The sequence below is a fragment of the Prionailurus bengalensis genome, chromosome A3 (genome assembly GCF_016509475.1).
Source record: "Prionailurus bengalensis isolate Pbe53 chromosome A3, Fcat_Pben_1.1_paternal_pri, whole genome shotgun sequence".
NCBI lineage: Eukaryota > Metazoa > Chordata > Mammalia > Carnivora > Felidae > Prionailurus > Prionailurus bengalensis.
In genome coordinates this window covers 49,167,564-49,192,076 of record NC_057354.1, presented here as the reverse complement: position 1 = coordinate 49,192,076, position 24,513 = coordinate 49,167,564, and the positions used below count along the sequence as shown (strand labels likewise).

Sequence of the window (24,513 nt, the reverse complement as noted above, 5' to 3'; positions counted from 1 at the left end):
ATTCATCATTTACATAGAACACAGTGATCATCACAAGTGTCTTCCTTAATACCCATCACCCATCTAGCCCATCCCCCCCACCTCCCACCTCCACCCACCTCCCTCCATCAACCCTCAGCTTGTTCTCTATCATTAAGAATATCTTGTGGTTTGTTTCCTTTTCTCCTCTCTGCCCCATATCCCATATGTCCATCTGTTTTGTTTCTTAGATTTCACATATCAGTGAAATCATATGGTATTTGTCTTTCTCTGATTGACTTATTTCTCCTAGCATAATACATTCTAGCTCCATCCACGTCATCACAAATGACAAGATTTCATTCTTTCTGATGGTTGAGTAATATTCCATTGTGTGTGTGTATATGTATATGTGTGTGTGTATTGTGTGTGTGTGTGTGTGTATATATATATATATATATATACAGTTTTTTAAGGAACCTGTATATTGTTCTCCAGAGTGGCTATACCAGTTTGCATTTCAACCAAAAGTGCAAGATGGTTCCCCTTTGACTGCATCCTTGCCAACACTTGTTTCTTGTGTTGTTAATTTTAGCCATTCCAACAGGTGTGAGGTGGTATCTCATTGTATACCCACCACACCCTTTTAAATCAATTCATCTATCAATGGACATTTGGGCTGCATACTTGGACTCTACCTCTTGGCTCTCATGAGTAACACTGCTATTAACATGATTATGCAAATATCTCTTCAAGATTGTGCTTTCAATTCTTTAGGAAATATACTTAGAAATGAGATTGCTGGATCATATTATAATTCCATGTTGATTTTTTTGAGGAACCTCCATACTATTTTCCATAACAACTGCACCATTTTACAGTCCCACCAGCAATGTACAAGACTTCCAGTTCCTCCACGACCTCGCCAACACTTATTATTTGCTTTTTTAAAATTTTATGATAGACATCCTAATGGGTATAGTTTGATGCTCAGTTTCATTATCTGGGAGGATAAGCCCTCCTTCATTCCACTACACTTAAATAAACTTAGCATCACAGCCTGATTATTCTTTCATGAGGTTTTGAATAATTGTGTGAAGTTCAAAAGGCAATTATAACATCAGGATTCTGATTGAAATGGCATTAAACTTGTAAATTAACTTGGTGAAAATAATGTCATCTTGTTACTGTTGAGTGTTCTTATCCCAGAGCATTGTATTTCTCTCCATTTATTCAAATCTTCCCTTATTCCATGAGTAAAATTCTACAGTTATTTTGTATGGTTCCACATATTTCTTGCCAAAATTATTTCCAGGTATCTCTTACTTTGGTTGTTTTGCTCATGCCACACCAGAATGGGGTGGGCCCAGGTAACAAGGAACCCAGAGGCAGGGACACTGAACTTTGAAGGAAAGGCACCAGGTATGGTCAAGCTGAGCCTTGAAGAAGATTAGCAGGAGATGACAACCAACATGGGGAGAGGCATGAAAACATGTGGTATGTTGGTGGGGGTATGAATGGCCAGTGTTATAGGAACCTATGGAGTTGGGGAAGAAGCTGGAGGGTGGACAGGACTGTCATGGACAGCTTGCTATCCTCTTCAGGCAGCCTTCCTATTTAACTGGAGATGAGAAGCCAATGAAGGCCTTCGAGATGAGATGTGCATTTTAGAAAGCTAATTCTTCCAACAGTCCTGGAGACTGGAAATGAGAAGCACATGGGAGCAGGTAATGAGACCTTGCAGGAAGCTGCTGAGAGAACCTGGAAGGAGGTGAATGTCCAGATGGAGCTAATGGTGGAAGATATGCAAGGCAGAGGTAAAAAATATTGAGAAGGTAAGAAATCTGGTGACAAGGAAGAGGTAGGAGCCTAAGAGGTGAGCAATTTTCTGGATATCTAGGTTGCTGTGTGTCATCACTAGAGGAAGGGCATGGGCAGGGAGTGTGAGGGCCTGGGGAAGGCAGAGGGAGGTTCTCTGAGGCAGACGTCCCCAGGTGAGATGCTAGTGGGCATGTGGATAGACAAGGCTGAGCCTTGGGAGGGTTTAGGAATAGAGAAAGAAATCTGGGAGCCAGGTGCATATAAATCACAGCCAAAAGCAAGACCACAGGACAGTTTAGTTAGAGTATGGGGAGTATGAAAAACAGTGGGCTCTTGCCAGGGCTCAGGCCATTCTGCCAGAAAAGGCCTGGTCAGTGAAATCAAGGAGGGTAAAAGAGGGAAAGGAGGTGTCAGAAAAGAGGGAAGTGCACCATCAGGACTATGCTCCCAAGACATCTTCCAGGGCTAAGCCACACCACAGTGCAGAGTCCATTTGATTTGTGCCACAAGAAACAATGGAGTTCATCTGTGTTTCATTCTCTAATAAAGGCACCAACTTGGTCCTAAGGAGGGAAACATAAGCAATGGATAGAGTTCAACTCACCAAAATATATTCCTGAAATATACAGTTCTGAATACAAATGCCAGGAAGACCAGCATTTCTGGGTAGCATCGAAGGAGACAGGACAGTTGTATCTTCTGGGAAAAGCCTTGAGTGCCCACAAGGTCTCACTAGGCAATCTGCTATCCTGTTTAGTTTATTTTTATGTTCTCTATAAATGTCTGGGGCCCATGGCATTTAGAGGGAATGGGGGAACCTTCCCCCTCTCCCCACACCCCCCCCCCCCCGCCACCCTGACTGCTGTATATTCTGCAGGAGATTTCTGTTCTGAACTTTTCTAGGCACACAACTCCCTGGTCTGGCCCAACCCAACTCCCCCTTCCCCCGCACCATGGGTCACAGTTTGCTGACATGCTCTGGGCACTGTCCTCCAAGGAAACTATCAAAAAGCACAGATGGAGAAATGACCTAATTACATTTTGTCCTCCTTGGTCTTTGCTGCAAAATGGAAGTTTCTGTCTCTGTTTGTCTGTCCAACTATTACATAGGATATGTTATTGTCTTAGGACAATACATCAGATACTAGCAATGCAAAACAACAACAACAACAACAACAAATCCCTGAGTATCATGCGTGAGAAAACATGAACTTTGGAGACAAACACAGAAATAAATAAACCCTGATAAACTCTGTCCATGCCCAGAGGCCCTACAACCAGCAGTGACATTACAGAGCAGGTTGAGTAATCCCTCCGAGTCTCATCCCACCAAGTGTATAATGGGGGCATCTTAGGAGGTTGCTAAGGAAATGAAATGGAATAATACACATGTTTCAAATCTTCATCCTTCCCCTCCCTTCTCTTCCCTTCCTCTTCTTTCCTGGGAGAGAGGCACAGATAGTACAAGAAGGCACAAGCAGTAGGAGGCATCCATTGGTTATCCTGATAATCCTCATGACAAGCTCCAAAAAAGCTCTGCAAGCCTGAATCTGGCCCTTCAGACCTGAGCTTACTCTGCTTCTGCAAATACATTCACTTCCCTAAATTTCATCTGGAAAACAGAAGGATGAGGCTTCTCCTTTCAATGTAGATGGCCCCAGTTTATGTGTGGTGCAACACCTCCCCTCAGAGAGAAATGTAAAGTGGAGGTCCACCACTCGTGGAGTGGTGTCCAGATCTAGCCCTGAGAGCCAAATCCTGAAGTCAGGAAGGCTAGAAGACTGCATTGGTGTCATAGGTCCAGATGGGCCAGCCCCTGGCATCTGGAATATCTGCAGCCATACAGAAGTGAGGTCATTCCTCAGTCTGGAATGGTCCAGGGTTCAGCTTTCATGAGCCCCTGCATCACTCACCCCTCACTACCAGACAGCCTCAATTTCCACTGAAGTGCTAATGCCCCAGAGCCCATGGCTGCCTCCAGCTCCTCCTCTGGTACCCAAGACACACTGTAGTCAAGGGGAAGTGGGATGCTATGTGCTCCATTGAGACTCACTGTCTCCCATTCTCCATGATGGTCAGACCTCTGCCACCAGCCACAAGCACAGTCTGGAAACTCATGGTCATCATGGAGTACTTCTTCTGCTCCTAAAGTAGGCCCATTTCACCTTGACACTGCCACTCCCCAGTCTCTGGCATGCAGAGAGCACACATACATACATACATACATAGGCCTCTGGCCCCTCACCTGGAATATGAAGAGACCCCTTCCAGGTCTGAGGATGAAATTCCCAGGGAGGCCACATGGCTTTCTCCTGGGAGCTGACAAGGCAAGCCCAGGAGCTTCAATCCTGAGTTTCGGGTTGCCTGTCAGGAGCAGAGAAGCTTGAGACGGTGGAACCTAGGGCTAGAGTCAGGGACTGTGGTATGGGAAGGCCCTCAAAAGTTACCAGAAGGATCTACTGGTTCATCTAGGTGCCTGAGGGCCGAGGGTCCCTCTCACCAGGCAAAGCTTCTCCAGCCCTAGAAGTAAGCCTAAAATTAGATGTAACTTGCAATTCTAAATTGGACTAGGCAATTGACTATATGAAGGACACCAGAAAGTTTTGCCGGTCCCAATGGATATTAGAATAGCTACAGAACAAGACATGGGGAGGTAGGGGAGTTCTACATGGGTTATAGCACAGCTAACTCATCTCTTCTCAAGGGGTCACCAGGAAGTCCCTTGCTCACACCATCTGTGAGTTTGGTTGCTACAGTGCGGGGTACACAGAGCAACTGGAGACAGGCAGTGCTGAACTCTGAGTGGGAAATAATGGCAGTGGACCATCAACGGGAGGTAGTCTTTGCTTGCAAAGGAGCTTCCAATTGGGGGAAGGCAAAAAGGAAGGGAGGAAGGAAGTGCAAGCCAGGTGTGGTATTATAAAGCATGACCTTTCCAAAATAGAATGCTGGTGTCATGAAGTTATCAAACATGGCAAAACATCTCTTCTCTGGCAAAGAAAGAGGGTCTTTGAGGCTGGACCATGGCCAAACACTAACCGAGAGGAGGCATCACCATGCTGTTCACACCTTGCACCAGGGACACTCACTGTGTTGATACGTACTATGGTCCTGTTGGCCTGCAATGAACAACAGAGTAATTACTGGAATCTGGATTGCAAATATATGTTTGGGACCCAAGAATCTGAAGTACATACTTTTCCTGGAAAGGTACTTGGCAATTCAGCTACTCAAGGCCTACTATCAGGACAGGAAACTACATTGTTGTGCACATTTTGAATCAAGACATATATTTTTCCTTGTGCTTTAGAATAGACTGTGATGTTCCAAAATATATTCAATGCTCCTATTCACAGTTAATATACCTACACCAAGAACATTTAGATTAGCAATTGTGCCAATGAATATTATGCAAGAGGACCCCAACAAGAGGGGTCACAGGGCATGACAGAAGGACCAAGACCATCAAAACAGTGACCACCATCTTCCTTATTCTGAGTTAGTGAGTGGGACATGGTTGCAGGTAGCATGGCCCTTACTGAGCCCAGATGCAGTTACAAGGGATTTCCAAAAAGAACCCCAGTGATCTAATTCTGAGTAAAGAAAGACAAAGCAGTTGCCCCTGTGCAAAGGTGGGACCCTTATGTTCGCGGCTTAAAAAAAAAAATCAATATAAGAATAAAAGGAAGAGAATGAACTTAGAAATAACAAAACAGATGATTCCCCTTTACTTAAAATTGGCTTTCAGCGGAAATCCATCTTTGTGAGGGAATTTAGAGTACTGTACTATGTGGCAGTACTGATAATGAATGTGTTATGTCTCTGGGTTTAGTGTATGAAAGAAAAGCTGTGGGACAGTATGCCCGTTAATTAATCCGCTCATGGTTCTTTGTGGAGGAACTGCTTTTATACCAAAGAGCATTATGGGAAAGGAAAGAGATTGGGGGAGAAAAGTGAAAATAGGATTGCATGCAGGCAAGGAATGCTGGAACGCATTTCAGGACTAGGCTGGGAGTGAAGGGACTGACCAGTGCAGGGTCCTGTCCACTGTCTGTGAGCATGCAGGGGCTACAGGAGACCTGGGGCTCTTAAAATACATCTGTGAATGTCTGAGTGGCTCTCAAAATACGTGCACAAATGTCTGAGCTACTAGCACAGGCCATACCCTGAGGTTAGACGGTGCACACTGTTTACCTGTCACATGTCAACTTTTCTGACTGCCATACAGGACACAGCCCCATTATCCCAACTCGTAAGCATAAGGTCCCTTCTACAGGAAACGCTTAGGGGCTAATGCTCAGATTTCAGGTATTAAGGTTGCCTTCAGAAATGCTCTCCCTGATCCCTGGTTTCACTTTTTGCAGTTTTATTTACAAACCATCAACTGAGGTCCAGAAGTAGATGACCCTCTCATACTGACATAGTGAGAAGGTCAACGGTAGCCTCCATCACAATGCCTACACCATTCACCTCACTTCATCTCATCACCTGGGCATGTTATCATCTCACATCATCACAACAAGGGTGAGTACAGTTCGGTAAGATATTTTGAGAGAGAGAGACCACATCCACATAACTGCTATTACAGTATGTTTTTATAAATCTTCTGTTTTACTCTTAGCTATTGTTGTTAATCTCTTCTTGTACCTAACTGATAAATTAAACTTTACCATAGATATGTATGGAATGTATGTATAGGAAAAAAGGAGTATATAGAGGACTTGGTACTATTCACTGTTTCAGGTATCCACTGGGTGTCTTGGAACGCATCCCCTGCAGATAAGGGAGGACTGTATTTAAAGGCAATTTTAGACACTGCAAATAACAAAAGAATTAGTAGCCATCAATGGTAGGATGAGTTAGGCATCCTTGGGGTCCATTCCAATGCTACACAGAACCTGAGCCTACCCCTCAGCGATACTACAGGGTTTGCTAATCCTGTCCCAGGACTTAATCCCATTAGGACCCCAAAAACAAACCCTCTTACTTCAAACACCTACACCAGCTATAAGTCTATGCCACCAAGGTCTGAGGATAAGGTCATAAGAATAAGTAAAAAAAACTGCATATTGTACACATGGCAGAAACGTGAGTTTATGTAACATTTTTTTCTTTGCTTCCCTAAGCAGAGGTGAAGCTCTAGGATATTTGAGGTAAAATATATTTTTCTCTTTCAGAAGTATCTTTAATTTAAAGTTGAGGCAATGGAATACAATGCTTGTAGTTCTGACATCTGAAATGTTTGTTTTTTGGTTTGTTTTCAACAATGACATTCCTCATTCTAGAAGATTAAAAAGGGACAGATAGAAGATACATGTGAAAGTAGTTACCCAATGAGGTCGAAGGTTTGAGAAGCAAAAATTTTTTTAAATAGGAATTTAGAGGCAACTGGGTAGCTAAGTCGGTTAAGCATCTGACTCTTGATTTTGGTTCAGGTTATGATCTCACCGTTCATGAGATCAAGCCCTGAGTCAGGCTCAGCACTAATAGTGTGGAGCCTGCTTGGGATTCTCTCCCCCAACATCCTCTCTCTGTCCTTCCCCTGCTTGCTCTCTCTCTCTCTCTCTCTCTCTCTCTCTCTCTCTCACACACACACACACACACACACAGAATAAATAAACATTAATAAGATAAAATAAGAATTTAAACTAGGCGGGCCCTTTCTGAGAGACTCACCATGCAATCAGTAAATCACTCTGTTTCCTCTTCCTCGGAGTCACACACCCTAAATGCCATCACATTATAGCATTATCGAGACCTAAGTTTCAAATATCTTTGAACAACTTGAGAATCAATTGAGAACTAAAAACTCAAAATGTTTCACGCTGACTGAACATTGATTTTAACCTCAAGGGCAAAACTCTCCATCTTTCTGGAATAATGTTAATTGAACTCCTAGATAAATCATTCTCATGCAAGTAAATATGCAAAGCTGTCCCCTGGGTTGGTCTGAAGCATGCTTTCAGAAGCATGCTTTATCTTCATTATTTTCTATGTATGTATATTTTTTCCTGGTCATGTTATTCTTGGTTCTAACAGTTATCTTGGATCCCAATGCTTATTTGTTGTTGTTGGTCTTCAGTATTTTATTTAATGAAACTTAACAGGTTTGGGTCTTCAGTATTTTATTTAATGCAACTTAACAGGTTTGGTACTTTGTAGCTTGTTGATAATCTGCTTCAAAATGTTTTCTCCTAGAGAACATGCACCATGTAATTTCTTAAATGTGATATGAGTCTAAATTGAGTTGTGTTAAGGATATATTTCTGCTCACAAGCTTTTCTTGTACATTCCCTTTCAATTCCCTGACATGAATGTCTACATCACCCAAACACATTCCTACATGGGAACGCAGGCTCACAAGGAAGAACGCACAATGTCCCCATTCTGACTTTTGCTGCAGGTACAGAGCAGGGGCTGGACTCACTCCCAGCGCTCAGAGGGACTCAGAGGGATGGTGGGGGGGGGGGGTACTTCACCTGAAGAGACATACAGTTAAGACATCAAAGTGTTCTCAGTCCCGCCTTCCCCATTAAAAAAAACACTGTGTCAACTATAAACATTGTTTTCAAAATCCCAAAAAGAAGCAGATGAAAAGAAACAGAAGAAGCTCAGAAAAGCTAAGTGAAGTCTCTAAGATCACCCAACAAGCAAGCCTCCTCACAGGACCTTCAGGAAAAGCCTGTTGGGTGGGCAATCACAGGACTGGGAAAATTCCAAATCACCCCCCACTGTCTCCCCCTGTACATCCAGCTGAAATCCAGTACACTGGATGGCAAAGTAAACCACTGTGGGGACACTGATTGTAGCCCAATGACTAAAAAAGTTACTCAGCCCCTCTTTAAAACACATTTATGAGGGGCACCTGGGTGGCTCAGTCAGTTGTGTTCAGCCCCTGATTTTGGCTTGGGGCATGATCTCGAAGTTTGTGAGTTCAAGCCCCATATCGGGCTCTGCACTGACAATGCAGAACCTGCTTAGGATCCTCTCTCTCCCACTGTCCCTCTTTCTCTGCCCCTCCCCCATTCTCTCTCTCTCTCTCTCTCTCTCTCTCTCTCTCTCTCTCTCTCTGTCTCTCCCTCCCTCAAAATAAATAAATAAATCTTTCTTAAAATTAAAAAACACACACAAATTTATGAACTCTCAGGAATAATTGGAAATGTCTAAGTATCTTGCACAGAGAATGCTTAAAATCATATTTGTTAAAAACCACCTGCTACTACCTTCATTATTCCAATTTTGGTGACACAGGCAGGGACCTGGTAAGTCCACCTTCAATATTTGGGATATTTAATATATGCACATCTTCAACGTTTTGCTTTTTTTGACATGTTGGCACAATGTCTCAAGTGTGATGATGCCAAGTCAAAAGCTATGGCTCCAATACCTCCTCATATCAGTATGTTTCAGCAAAACAGCTTCAGGACTTCCCACTGAATGTACAGGCTGTTTTTCTACTCATTTTGCCCCAGTGCTTTGCTGATGCTGACAAATGAACACCCCATCCTTCAATCCTTGCCACCTTTGCCCACTTACTCAAATAATTTTGCGGGTAACATGAAGTCTGCTCAAGCTACAGATCACACTATTACAATCAGTCCATGTGGGTCATGAGATTCTCCAGTGTGCATGGGGATCTGCAAAGGCCAAAGTGAGGGGCTCAGGGCCATACTGGTATCACAGAAAGATAAGGTTTTACTTAAAACTGCTCACTTACAGGATGGTTATTCATATTACGAAAGGTTAACTAAGGATGCCTTTAAATAATGCACTTCATAAAGGTATTCAAATGTCTGACTGAATCCTCTAAGAACATTGACAATTTTTAGGAACAGCTTTTATATAAAGGGAAGGCACAGAGGTGGCAGGGTGGGAGGGAGCCATGTACAAATGTGGGGGGAGCACCCTCCCATTGTCTCTAGAGGCCTCACCATGGTATTCTCCTCCAGCCACCAGAAACTACACTTGAGCTCAAATCTGAGCAAGCTAGTGTCTCTCCAGAGGGTGTATCAGATGTGGCTAGTGTGATGACCAAACATTTATTTTCTATTTGAGAGATGAAATATTCAGTACTGCTCATGAACCCCTGAATAGCACTGGCAAGTGTCTTGGATAGAAAACTTACATAAGAAAATACCTTTTTATTCTCTTATAATAGAAATAATTCCCTAGAAAATACAGGTCAGAGTTAATGAGGAAGATGAGTCAAGTCCAGTGTGTAGCACTTTTAATTTATGTCATGCTAAATATGGAATTAATTAATTGCCTATGATTTATGAATTGAGTTTAAAGTTTTTATGAAAAAAAATTATTTTGCCTCTCATAGTTCAGCTGGAATCTTGTTTATTCCCTGAATATCAACTGGTATAAGTGAAATCTAATGGTTTCAAATGTCTCTTTTTCTCAGGATCTAGATTTCTTTTTCTTCCTTCAATTCACCCCCCCCCCCCATACCTTAGGGAACATCAGCAAGTTTGACTACCCCAAAATGGAAATGGGGTTGCCTTCATTTCTATTTTAAGATAGCACCCGTTCTAATGGAATCATTTAAAGCAGTCGTTTCTGGTGATAGGTGAAATGGAATGAAATATCAACTGGAGATACCTGGGGTTGTATTTAGAGATGAAGTGGGCTTGGAATGGGTTCTTAAAATTTCATCAAACACGGCCTCCAAAACTCTGAGGAGAGGTGGTTGAAAAGAGGCCAGGACAAAGGGCCAGTGAGTGTGGTACTGGATGAGGGGTACACCTGGGGTTCAGTGTATTATTCTCTCAACTTTGGTGTACTATTGAAATTTTCAATCTTAAAAAAAAAAAACCTTTAAGCACAGATTTTCCTATTTTTCCCCTTTATTTAACAAGGTCCTCTTGATTATGGCAATTCCATTTTTATGCAGGGGGTTTGGGAGGGGTGGAAGAGGCGACCAGACCAGCTACAAACCAACTTTTGCTCCATGAAAATGTGCCAGGGGTGTTGGAGAGAGGGAGGGAAGGAAGGAGGTGGAGGGCTCTTCCTCACACCTTCTCACAGGCCTGGTGGCACCTGTGGTCTGATCTCCAAAAAGACACTCCACACAACCACCAGGCACACAGCATGCAATAATTCATCTGAAAATTTGGCTCCTGCTACTTCCTGTCCTAGCAAGAAGGGACATCAGACTGCTGCGGTGCCACCTCGGTGGCACGTCTTCGGTTCTGCTGCTGTGAGGATTTTTGAACCGGACCCCTCTCAGAGGAGGACCACATCCCAGCACCACGCAGACTGTCCTGGAGATCACACCTCGGCAAGGAAAAGTTGGCCCGCTCTGGGGTTCGTTACCAGGCTGCTCACCCCACAGGCTGCAGGTCTGCGCAGCAGCACGCCTCTCCCTTTGGGCTCTGACTAAACACGCTGGCCAGTAGGAGGGAAACGGACAGATACACAGACACGCGCGCACGCACCACCGCCTGAGCCTGATTCTAACCTGAAAACGGAGCTATCCACCCTCTATCCCTCAAAACAACCGAGTCCTCGACTTGCGTCTGCTGCACTAAACACCGGAACGAGGCCAGAGAAGGCACAGACATTGAGTCCGGGCCACTAGCCACGAGGCGCCAGAGCATCTGACGCCGCAGAAAGGCTGCGCTCACCTGAAGTCTGGGTGCCAGGCGCCCACGCCTCTGCATTCAAGGGGATCCCCCCACAAGGAAATGAAGGCGACCAGATGATGCCTTCCTCTAGTCTTTCAGAAAAGCCAAGCGACCCCACTGACAGCCTCTCAAAAGCAAGGATGCAAGCACCCACTCTGTTGGAGTCTTTCAGAAAACGCACAGCGATCAAAGCCCCTTCCCTAAGAAAAGTGCCCAACTCTGCCTGCAATCCATTCCTTCCTCCGCAGCAGCTCGGAGAGCGTACACCAAGGGGCAGAAATCATGCCTAGGGAATGCGAAACTAGAACTTGATCTCCAAAAGCGCGTCCACTCACTCGGTCCCCTTTCTGCGCGGGGCTGGCGGCTCCCAAGGCTGCGGGCTGTCGTGGCTGCCAGGGACCAGACAGCTCGCGGACACGGGGTCTCCCGGAGTCCCCACCTCCGTCCCGGTCTCGGGTTGGGAGTCCCCATCCCAATGCTTTCGCACCCTCGCCTTCCTTTTTCCCTTGGTTTGGCAAAGACAATCCAAGCCGGTTACCCTTCCCAGTCCCAGTTGGACCTCGGTCCCCAGCTCCGCGGCTGCCCCGCTCACCAGCCCCAGCTGGTCTCCTTTGGGTCGCTTCAGGGGGTCGCCCGAACCTGCAGAGCCAACGTCAGCCCCGCACCGTCAAGGCCTTGGGCAGTCCCGCTCCACTGCGCTCCGAGGTCTAGGTCTCACTAGCTCCCACCGACTTTGCACAACAGCCCTTCCGCGTCGCCGGGGCGACTGGGGTGGCGAGGCGCCAAGCTGCAGCCGGGGTTCACAGCACCCGACCCCTTCCTCCGCATCTTCCTCGCCAGTTCCGTTCTCCCCTAGATCCTGGCGACCCCGAGCCTCCTAGGTCCCGCCACAGCGACCACCCCAACTCACCGCGGGCGTCGCGCCGCCGCTGGGTCTGCGCGCTCCGAGGCGGAGCCTGGGCGCCCTCCCGCGTGAGAGCCGCCTCCTGCGCCCGCCCGCCCGCGGCCCCCGCCCGGCTCCTGCCAGCCCCTCCGCCAGCCGGCGCTGCCGGGACGGTCGGGACTTACCTCCCGGACAAGGTGACCCAGCCAGTGCGCCCAGGAGCCCGCCCGCGCGTCTCCGGAGCCAGTGAGCGTGCGGGGCGCGGGGCGGTGCGGTGCGGCGCCCGCCTCTGCTCCTCAGCTCCCCAGCTCTCTCCTCCTCTGCCCTCCTCTTCTTTCCCTTCCCCTCCCCTCCGCGCCGCTCCCCGCCCAGCACTCGCCACCCGCTCCCCAGGCTGCCCCGAGCGTGCAGGAGCGCCGGGCTAGGGGCAGCGGCGGCAGCCCGGGGCTGCGGGGAGCTCGCTCGAGGCGACGATAGGGCGGAGCCCGGCGCTCCAGCCCCCAGGGGGAAAAAAAAAAAGGTGCGGGGAGACTCCCGCGGCGCACGCCTGGCGGGCTGGTTGGGCAAGGGCCGTCCCGGGACGCGCCGCTTGGTTGGCCAAGCCTGGCGACACGCGTGCTGGAGGAGGTGGCCACGGGCTCCGAGGGAGAATGAGCGAGGAGGAGAAGGGAATGGCTCGGTGAGAAGGCGGCCGCCAACTTTGCCCCAGGCCTATCGGGCCCCGCGGGTGACCACGTCAGGCGGTTGGCCTGGGGCCGCTGTCTGGGACTGTGAAGGCGACAGAGACTGGGGGAGGGGAGCATCCGCTGGGTACTCAGTGGACAGGGATTTGCAGCCTGGCTCTGAGATGGTTCCCCTCGGTCCTAAAGGCCTCCCCAGGCTCTTGTTCGTTTTGACGTTCGTAGGACCCACTTTATAGGCCTGGCATCTGTTCACGTCCTGACCAACCAGCTACCCAGGAGAAACCAGGCGCGGGCTCAGACTCTCAGACCCCCTGCCCAGCCCCAAACCGGTTTGTTTTTCTCACCAGGCAGCCTCTTGGCTGTTGGAATTAAAAGGAGCTAGGGCTGTGGGGATGGGTGGGTAGAGGCCATAACTGTGGTGAGCAGAGTGAATAGAGGGAAGTAGAGCCAAGGAAAGGCCACCTCCCAAGATAGTATCAATTTCAAGTGTTGGGGGATGGGGGAAATAGTGTTTTCAGTGTGAATTCCATAGAGAAAGAACCAGGAAAGAAAGGTGTGTCAGAAAGGGGGTCGAAAGTGATTTAGGAAAACAATGTTAGCCCATTTCTACCCCAGGGGCAGACCTGCTACAGTCTAGCCTTGCCAGCCTAGGCTTTGATAATCAAGGCTGGTTATACCCAGATGAAACCCTGCTTGGTGAGGAGCCCTGCCTCCTCCTGACCTAGTAACCAACGCTTTGCCCCCCTCATCCCCTCAGAAAGCACTACTTCCACTGCCAGGCTGCCTCTGTTAGACTTTGCAAAGGGCAAGCATTGCAGGTGGTGCCAGAACCACAGGTCCACCCTGTCTTGCCTTTGTGGGGGACTTGGCACCTATGGAGCATCAGCCCCACAAAGAGAATGCTAAAGTCAGAGTGGGGCTGTAAAAAGGCAAATGGGTGGAGGAGCAGGTCAGCAGAACCAGGGGCATCTGTGGTTTCCCTTTATCAACTTGAACTGTGTTCCATCTGCAACTCTGCAGCATGGCAAAGCACAACTGGGGATTCTTCCTCTAGATCCCCAGAGCTGCAAGTCCCTGGTCTGCAACACTCAGAAAAGAGCATTGTACATCTCTCTCATCTAGGAGAACTTCTCAAATGGGAGGAAAATGCCCCCCCTTGCCCTTGCCTTAGTAACGTTGCTAGTTGTTCCTGAAGTCCTTCCCTAAACAGAAAATTCTCTCATCTGAACCACTGGGCTGAGAAGACGTTGTTAGACTCATTTGAGTTGGAGAATCATTATTCCCGTTTATCAGATGAAGCAGCTGAGGTTTTTCTTTACAAAAGTTAACTAAGATTTCTATAGCTACAGAATATGCAGAAGTAGCCTGGAACTCAGGTTCCTGCCTTTCAGCCAATGAACTTTTGCTTACTGGTCTTTGGGTTGGGCTTTGGAGGACAGTTTTGTTTTGCTAAGAGAGCACCAGCCTGGGTTGCAGCTGTGACTTGCCTCTGACTCTAGGTAATGTTTGAATTTTAAATTGGGTTTGTCCTAATAGAGTAGTCAGGCATCCTCTTTTGCAGTGTAAAACATGATCACTGGTCACTGCTGGTTGCCTGTGAAGTGTTCCTTCCAAAAGTGAGTGTTGCAGAATTTAAAAGAAGAAAATGCCTTTGTATTGAGTGTTGTGAACTGTCTTCATGTCCTAGGTGCTTTGAAACTTTGTAGGTTGATGTTTTGGAACTATATGTATGCCCTGGCTCATCTGGGTGATGGATTGAGCATGGATACATTGATGGGGGTATAGGGGTTGTATGCTTGTATTTGCTAAAATTTTCTAAGAGTTGGTTTTCATAATGTGCCTCATTTGGTGTAATATTTAAATATTCACATTTATTTTTGTTGTGGAATGAATATGTAACTTCTTTCTGAAAGTTATAGGTGGGCTCCGATAGGTTACTGCATTCACAATACTGACCAAATACTCAATGATTGATAGTTGTCAAAAAAACCACATTGGATTGTGGGGTCAAAAACCAGATGTCTCTGAAAAAACAGGGTAATTTGAAAGAAAAAGGAACAGTTCACAATGTGGTGAGTTTATTTCTTTTCTTCCTCCTCCTGTTCCCTGCCTCTTCTTATTCTCCCATGCCACTCACAGAGCTTCAAGATCTACAGATGTATTCTTTCTTGACACTACCCCCTACACACACACACACACACACACACACACACACACACACACACACTTAAGTATTTCTGCAATCCTAATTGACCTTACACTTTACTGCAAAAGAATCTTGCCAGGACCAGGCATTTCAAACTTGAAGAGAGGAATGTCACCTGCTTACAGCAAATGTGACAGCTCAGGGAGGGATCCAGGGCTCCTGGTGGGCACCTTGGCTGATCTGGAATGGTAGCTACACACATAGGGCAGTTTGTTTGAAGTGTGCCTCCCTACTTGTTGACTGGAGTGTGATCATAACAATTACACCATGATGTAACATTACAATGAGAAAGGGAATGAGGGGTTGCCAAGAGTTGGGCAGTGGGACACAGTAGGTATTGCCAATTTTCCTGGAAAATGGGAATCCTTCTCAACGATGCTTACCTCTTAGAAGAGATTCTAGAACTTTCAGAGCTAAGCAAGATCGGTGGGCCCAATTCACATGTTGTGAAGAGCTGTCACTAAAGCATTGAGCTAGCGGTCAGTCTTCTCAGCAACTTTCCAGAGAAGCTGTTACCTCCCTAGAGATAGGTGGGCTTGATGAGAGGAAATATATATTTGAGTTTTTCAAATAATAAATATTTCTTAAAATGTCTCAAACTGAAAGCCATTAGCCCAGGGGCTATAGTGCTGTGCATGGTGTCTGGAGGTCAACAGTGCTCATTCAGAAACCATTGTAAGATGAAATGTGTAAAATGGTCTGCCCCAAATGTCAATTGTAGTATTAAAGATGATGAATAGTATATGCAATTTTAAAGCAATCTAATTAATATCATACGTTTTTTTCCCTTTTCTGTCCCCCAAATCTATTACTAAATTGTTTTTCTTAAGTTGATGACATCTGGGAATTGAAAAGCTGCAGTGTCTTATGATAGTAGAATCTTTCTGACTTAGAAAGATGGGGAGATGAGCATTCAGATATTCAATGTAAACATGATGGGCAAGATTCTAAGAAAAAAAAAACATGAACTGTAATCAGAAATAAAGGGAGAAAGAACCAAAACCTAGGATAATTTCCGAGGCTGTGTTGACATGAAAGTTTAGAATAGGAAAAAAAAAGATGCAGTAGAATGTCAGAACGTTGTAGCTGGAGGAATTATTGGTGACCACCTAGGCCCATCCTCTGATTCTTCCTGTAAGGAGACAGTTCCAGAAGGGCTGCATGGAGGAACAGTCAACCCACATCTAGGTTACTGATTTCCATATTAGCAGGTCTTGCCTCTGCATCCATTACATCACTTGGAAAGAATCAAAGAAAACACAAAGTTAATGTGTTATAAGCAACCCTATAGTGCCAGAATATCCCTTGTCTACTGCTACATAACAAACTTCCCCCAAACTCAGTGGCTTAAAATGGCAACTACTTACTTGCTCACAATTTTGAGGGTTGACAATGAGGGCTAAGTCCACTGGGATGGATTGCCTCTTTTTCACATGATGTTTCCTGGGCTCACTTAGGCATCTGTAGTCAGCTGGCAGCCAAAAGCCTTACTCACCTGTCTGGGGATACGTTGGTTGTGGACTTGGTGATGGGCTGACAGGGCTATAAGTCTGCCCTCCAGAAGGCTGGCCCAGCATTCCTTACAAAGTGGTGGCTGCAGGACACTCAATGGCAACAGGCTTCAATGCACACAGATTTCAAGCTGACTTCACATTAGCTAATGTGTCATTGACCAAAGCAGGTCAGGTAGCCCAGCTCAGATATAGGAGATGGGGAAATAGCTTTTACCTTTGATGGGTGGAGCCATAAAGTCACATTAGAAATAGGCATGTGATGAGGGATGGGAGGAATTAGGGACCATTTTTGCTATCTACTGCACCTAGAAATGAGATAGGTTCTTTATACATAAAAGCTCACTGAATTCTGATCTGAGCTCAATGGGCCTGGTAGGAGTGATCCCAGGAGCTGAAGAGGCTGAGTGTTAGGGACTGAATAGTTCACCTGTCATCATATAGCTAGTGAGAGGAGGAGTGAGGTGCAGATCCAGCCTGTCTCCTACTTCCCTAGTAGCCAACGTTAATAGAAGGTGTCTGTTAGGAGTCGGAGGAATGCTTACCATCAAGGTTATGAGCTCAGAAATTTACCTAGGCTCCAAGTAAGCATTTTCTACTTCCTATCACTTTGTCCTCACTTACTCCAGAGCCTGGATTCCTGCATATCTAATATGAGCATAATTATAATATCTGTCACCTGACATTGTATGAGGCATGAATGTCGTTCAATGCACTCAGCATGTTTTCCTGACCAGAGTTGGCTGGTTATTATTCTTTTTTTTAAATTTTTTTTAATGTTTATTTATTTTTGAGACAGAGAGAGACAGAGCATGAACGGGGGAGGGTCAGAGAGAGAGAGAGGGAGACACAGAATCCAAAACAGGCTCCAGGCTCTGAGCTGTCAGCACAGAACCCAACGCGGGGCTCGAACTCACGAACCGTGAGATCATGACCTGAGCCGAAGTCAGACGCTCAACCGACTGAGCCACCCAGGTGCCCCTGATTATTATTCTTAAAGATAGCTTGGAAGACAAAGTTGCTGGGTACTTTTTTTCCAAGGTAGTTGAGGGGAATGGCAAATTCTACATTTTTAACACAAAACCTATGCTGGTGATTGGAAGCCCCCCAAAACGCTACATAAGAGGGGTGATTGATGCTATCTCTCTCATCCAAGTTTCTTCTTGTTTTGAGGGGGCAGAGGCTGGGTGTGGCCAACACAGCTGTATTCCTTCAGGTTCTCCCAGATCCCTTTAGCTGACTGATTCCATCTGCCCACTCTCCAGTTCTGTGGACCTTGCTGATAATGACTCATACCTACATATTTTGATGTTATGCCAATTCCTGAGACAGCCTTAATTTCTCTTGTAAGAGCATGAAAATATGAGTTTCCTGCTCCACTCCACCCCAGGCCTTTAAAGCCAGAGCCTGGAGAGACACCTGAGCACGTCTGGGACCATGGTATAGTGGACATTCACCCAACTCCTCAACCTCTTGAAATGTCAGTTTCTCCATCTACAAAATGGGTATGACAACATTTGCCATGGAGAGCTAGTCCAGGGCAGTTATAGGAGTGGAGATGCCAAGGAAGAGCTGAGTTGTTGTGAGCATGATGAATTGTGCTGGCAAGAGAGTTCTCCCCGCTTCCCTCAAGACCCACTGAAACTGAAATCTGCCCATCCACTGTTGGCATAGTTTTCCTCAGTGGAGCTCATGATTTCACACACCTGAATTACAAAAACTGTCACACCTCAATAAAGCAGAGGTGCTGCAATATAGAGAAAGGTACCTTGGTCTGGGTCTCCTTTTCGGAAACCAGAGCCCAACGGTGCAATCAGGCAGTTTACTGGGGAATGGATCCCAGGAGCAAAAAGTGAAGGACCACCTGCATGGTCCATGGGGAGGAAGGGGGAGCCAGTCTAAGGAGGAATTAATTCCTCAGGTGGTCACAGTAGGTAGCAACCAGCTCTCTCTCCCCTTGGACAAAAAGTATTTCTTAGAATCACCCAGGAGAGGGATGAAGAGGATGTGTGTGTCCAGAAGCCTCCTTCCACCCCACATTTCTGGGCGGTGTCTGTGTATCAAACAGGCTTCCTCTGGCACAAGAGAAGTGACTAAGTAGGATCCTGGAAAATTTTGCTGCATGATTTAGTGTGTGAAATTCTTATATCATTTGTGTGTACTTTAAGGATGTGTCTTTTACTTCAAGATGTTAGATGTCAAATTGCTGTTTATTTGAATGTGGCCCTGTGTTGAGACTCAGCCAGAGGCTGGTCATTTTTGTGGGTGACAACTGACAAACACAGAGACAGGTTTGGTTACGCTATCCAGTTGATATAGGCCCTCTTCCTTTCCCAGCAAACAGGCCATACACACCATGCAGCCAGAGATCAATCAGTAAAGAGAGGTCAAGTTCAATGCTCCCTCTGTGCTCACTGCAAATATTGTGGATCCTTACCGCTGTTATCTGCTTGTTTCCCACCCTGAATTTATTCCTTCTACTGACTTCGACAGTTCATTTCTTCTTCCTAGACTGTCACACATTCTCTTGGGCATTTCTGGAGATGTCAGGTAACAGTCCAGCCTGTTCACACCAGAGCCTCCAGCACTTACTCCCTGTGTCCCTGATGTAGCTTGCCCTCATATCTCCTGACATAACCCTGTCCTGTCTTGGCAGACAACTCCTACTTGAATTTTATCTAGTTACTAATTTCTATGATCTAATTAATGATCCATAACATAAATCTATTATTATGACAGAGTGTAGTATCAGAATAATCAGTATCTTTGAGAAAATGTATTTGTCAAACATTGGAAAATATGGCTGTTTCCAAGACTGTTAAAGAGAAGAGAAATTAGAAAAGAGGTTAGCTTTGCAAAACCTTATTATCAGGATCAACAATGAGGCCAGAATTTTTAGCATGTGCTCAGAGCACTAGCCTCAAAAAATAGATTCAGTTGTCCACTTCAGTCTACATGCTGAAGTGGACAGAGCGATGTACCTTCACTTAAATGGAAAGAGAGCATGTTTTCCTTGCTGTACAAAAGAACTACATGTACTAGTGCAGCTCTAACATAATGACAAACTAAGAGGTTGGTCATTGAAAGCATTGCTGGTGCAGAACTAAGCATTTAAACATGTCATTAATTATTAGCATGATTTCTGGCACTTTCTAAAAGGTCTAAGAACTTGTTTTTGGCATAAGAAAAAATATTTTTTGCTGCATGTGCTCTTTTTTTTCTGCAAAAATAAAGAGTTCTATTGTAAAAATAAGCACTTCTGTAATTTTGCAGGATGTGGAAGTGGAGGGAAAAGCACAAAGGTAAGCAATTTCACTTTTGCGATTCCCAGTTTATCACTCATATTTCAAGAAAAGAACACCTCTTAAACAAAGAACCTTACTAGGCAAGTGCCAGAACCAAACCATATGGCATTCTCCTCTGCACTCTAGGTGTATACCCTGGGTGGTTGTCCTACACATGAGTAGGGGCCCAGAGAAGCAGGGCCACAGCTGTCCTGGCAGCTAGCCCTTCCCAGGGTCACTAAAATGTGGTTTCTTTGATATCAGGGCACTAGGATGCCATGAGGATCTCCTCCCACAGCAGAGATTGAGCATGGCCACACACAATCTATACAGCTTGGAAGTGCAGGACAAATAAACCCTGGCTGGTGGCATGAAGGAAAGAGCTCCGTTGGTTTAAGGGCCACCTGACAATCCAAAATATACGCCAAAACAGGTTTTGTCAGCTAAGGTGCAGCTTGCCAAATGTACTTAAATTATATCCCCACAGACATGGAAAGAATAACAAAATAAAATGATTTAACAAATAATAGAAAGCGGCAGTATCTGATATAGTAGACTGCTCTGGGCAGCCAAGTAACTGGATGGGTCTTTCCTAGTCTGTGTGTTTGTCATTGGTTCAGCAACGTTTGGTGGTGTCTGGACTTTTTGAGCTATGTATCTGCATATTCCCAGCAGCAGCTGCCCTGAACCCTGTTTATGGTAAAACCTACAAAGCATTAGAGCTGAGTGCATACCATTGAAAACTGCAGGACATTCTAACTGCAAACAAAATTACTTATTTCCTAGAATTTATATATATTACTTGGCTCTTTCTTTCCTACACAAATATATTTGATAATTAAAAACTGTAACAATAATTTTAACAATTTTTTGTCAAGGTTTTCATTGCTGCAGGCTTTCAGCAGGGGCAACTGATCTCCCGCTAAGCCAGCAACAGGCAGTTCACCTCTGAGACACTGGAATAGTCAGCGGGGCCTGCTGGAATTGAGCCCGCCCTCTCTTACTCACCCACATAGACTGGCTGCATCCAGGATAATGTATTTCGTCTTGTCAAGAAATCCTGTCTAGGTACCAAAAATGTCAACAGGTAGAAAAATACATTTTGTTGCTTCACTAAAGACACTGAAAACACTTTTTAATAGAAACATGTCTTTTTCCTGCAAATCAACTATTCCCTAATTATCAAGACAAAGGCAAATTCTGGAGAAGCAAAGGATGCCAAGGCAGCTGCTTGGAAGTGGCACCTGTAAGCCTGCATCCCGTTGCTGCCCTCTCCTCTGTGTCTGTTCTCAAGACGGTGTGCAGATGGAAGGGACATGCAGGGTGGAGGCTGTAGGTTAGCACCCGCGACAGTCTCATGGCATAGAAACCACAGCATGATATGGGGTGACCAGAGGCCATGGTGGCATCATGCTGAGAGGAAGCTGCTGGCAGGCTGGCAGCCTCCCCACACCTTCTAGAACTAGCAGCAATTTGTGCTTAGGGCATTCTAATCTCTGTCTTTCTCTGGAATCTCGTCTGATTATTTCTGCTCCAGTGCTCTGTCGCTCCAGCCTCTCCAGATCACCTCACTGCCCCCCGCCTCCCACTGCCCTTCTGACAAGTTCAAGGAGAAAAGAAAAGGAAAAGTCAGGATCTTTCAGGTGGCCTTATGTCTGCTACCCCCTACCCCCAGTGGCACAATAAGCTAATCCTCCCAGCTGAGTGGATGGGAAGTTTAAAGAAGCAAGACCCACAAAGCTTGTTTGCCTGAGAAACAAAGGATGTTCACATCTTTCCTTGACACAGTCTGCAGACCCCTGAGCTCTCACTGTCACAGAAATAGCTGCTAGCCAAAACCAAAATAGTAACAAGAGAGTCACCAGTGTCTTCAGATGCAAATGCCAACGATAACTTGCACTATAACTTAAAAGGAAGGATCTGGTGGGGATCCCCTCACAGCTTAGCCATATCCTCCTTGAGGGGGCAAGAGGGGCTTGAAGGGCCACCTGGTGGACAGAAGCAGGGCCAGGCCAGATGCTATCTTACCTCCACCTGCTGCAGAGTGACCTTGGATGAGTCAGTTCTTTCCCTTCCCACATTCTGTGTTGTGAAGAGTGAATCCGAGGATGTAAGACTAGTACAAGAGCCCACAATATACAGTTGAGAACATCTGCAGTTTCTGGGAATGGCTGGGTGGTGACAGGGGAGTCTCTGCCTTCTCCAAGGAACCCAGAGCCTCCCTGTCCACCAGCACTTAGCAGAGGCCACTCATACCTGTTGTCTCTGCTCCTCAGGGGTGGCCCCTTTCACTGGTATCATTGACCCCGTTTGAAGGGGATATCTGGCTCCTGGTTGCTGCCTTGCTGTGCGAGAAGCTTTGCTCTGAACCACACTCCAAAACCTGTTTTTGCCCCTGACTCTTCTTGACTTTTACTTTCCTAGCTACTGACCTAGTTATTTACGTCCATTATCCTCATTGGGAAGTCTTTGGACTTAACATCGTTTTCCCTGTTTCAGACCTCAGCTTCTCCCAGCCCTATATCTGATGCTGGACACCAGCTGTCCTGCCTCGGCCAACCACTCTCATAGCACAATCTGTGTGAGCAGGGGAGGGGGCAGCACTCAGACCTCCCTGTGGCCCACAGGACCCAGAGTGGGGGGTGCCAAAAGTCCCATTTGCAAAGAGGCAGAGACGGTATTGCATCCAGGCCTCCAGACCATGGGTTTTCTCCCATCCTCAGCTGTAGTTCAGAGGTGGCCTGCACGTGTACCCATTCACCTTGGAAAGCTGTGCTTAAGACTGAAAATTCCCCACAGTTGATGCCTACTCTTCCACCCAGTGAGCTGATTGGATGGGTGATAATGTGCCCGACCTGCTATATGCCATTTGTTTACTGCTCACAGGGCAGGGCTCGGGGTATAAATCAGGGCGCAGTGTCAGATTCTGTATGCCAGATCCCTGGCCTGAGTTCTGAGATTTCCATACCTCTCCTCCATGCTCATTTGTCACTCCAGCAAAGAAAGCTCCATTCATTTTTACGAAAACATGAAGAAAGAAAAAATACATATCAGAGCAGGCTGAGGAACAAAGTGCCTTGCAAGCGTGGCTTACAAAGTGGAGACTGGAGATTCAAGGAAAGAAACCAGCAGCAAAGCCTGCTTTTGCTCCACATTCAGGAAGTGGTGACTTGATCTGTTTCTCAGTTTCTGTATCTGCAAAATGGAGATGCTAATTTACAGATTTTAGCTCACATCCAAGGACGTCAGGAGGATGAATGAACTTGCATTTCCACACAGCACTGATGTGATGAAAGGTGCTATGTCAATAGCTGGAAGAAATATAAGTAGGGTATGAACCAGATATTCAGGATGCTTGGGTGTCCCTTGATGATACTGTATTGAATCAAAATAAATTCTGCTCTAACAGATGAGTTTTTTAAGCAACGAACACCACCTTTCCACCAGACATGGGCATGCATTCACATTTAAAGAGCCCTCCTAGTTGTTCTGTGATTTGTTCCCACCTCTAAGTGTGTCTGTGCCCACTGATGGCATCTGGCAGAAGCCTAGCAAGGCAGGGACCACAGCTGCTGACATTGCTCACACAATGGAGGGGAATGAGGTCCACAGAGGTTAAATAATGTCCTGAGGTCACTCAGCTGGCAAAGGTCATGATCTGGAGCATCCTGATATCAGGCCCATGCTTGGAAGGATAAAAGTGCTTCCACTCCCCTCACTCAGGGCCCAGGGTGGGTGTAAAAGGTCTTCTATTCCTGTTTTTGTTGTAGCCTTGTCTTCATGTACTTCTATTCCCAAATATGCATCCTTCAGAGATGCTCAGAAATGTCTTTGTTGGGGCACCTGGGTGGCTCAGTCTGTTGAGCATCCAATTCTTGGTTTCAGCTCAGGTCATGATCTCACAGTTTTGTGGGTTCAAACCCCACATGGGGTTCTGAACTGGCAGGGTAGAGCCTGCTTGGGATTCTTTCTTGCTCTCTGCCCTCCACTACTCACATTCTTTTTGTCTGTCTCAAAATAAATGAATAAACTTAAAAAAAAAGAAATGTCTTTGTGGTCATGCTTTGTATGTTCACAGCCAATCACTTCAGAGGGACCCCGTGTCACCCGCAGAACAGATCCCAGGTGTGATGAGTGCCCATCTCCTTAGTGCCTTCTGAGGCTGCCCATTCTAATGTCAGACATTTTCTTGTACATCCAGTTATATATCTTGGTTGCTGAATCAGTGGTTATTGTCTTTGTAGTAAGCCTCTGTTTACTTGCATGTCACTGGATCATTATTAGTCTGCTTTTGAAGCTATTAACCATTCTAATTCTGTCAACCTTTCTTTCAAAATCTATTTCCAATATTCCTGACCAACTTCTCTGCATGATTTCAGATGCCTTTCCCTTCCTTCACTCCCTCATGAGGCTGTGGGGCTGTGTGGTTATGGGGCCTGCCTCTGGCTCCATGTGAAAACACCATACTAGTCACCAGGGGTCCAGTGCAGCAGTCTCCATCCAGACACCCCTCACTTCTTTATCTCACCTGTGTACCC

General features: G+C 46.0%; 1 protein-coding gene and 1 long non-coding RNA gene across 7 annotated transcripts in view; one reads left to right on the top strand and one right to left on the bottom strand.

The window, feature by feature from the left end:
- Nucleotides 1–12,653, bottom strand: part of SYNDIG1 (synapse differentiation inducing 1) — a 186,885-nt gene extending 174,232 nt beyond the window's left edge. The window contains exon 1 of one of the 6 annotated variants that reach the window (XM_043603020.1): nt 12,477–12,653. The gene's annotated coding sequence lies outside the window, so the exon portion shown is untranslated. The other 5 variants (XM_043603018.1, XM_043603015.1, XM_043603016.1 and 2 more) reach the window with 5 other exon arrangements.
- A 329-nt stretch (nt 12,654–12,982) lies between these two features.
- Nucleotides 12,983–23,385, top strand: LOC122496648. Its single transcript, XR_006300885.1, has 3 exons — nt 12,983–14,473; nt 19,965–19,993; nt 20,854–23,385. It is a non-coding gene; the product is annotated as an uncharacterized LOC122496648 (long non-coding RNA).
- The last annotated feature ends 1,128 nt before the right edge of the window (nt 23,386–24,513 follow it).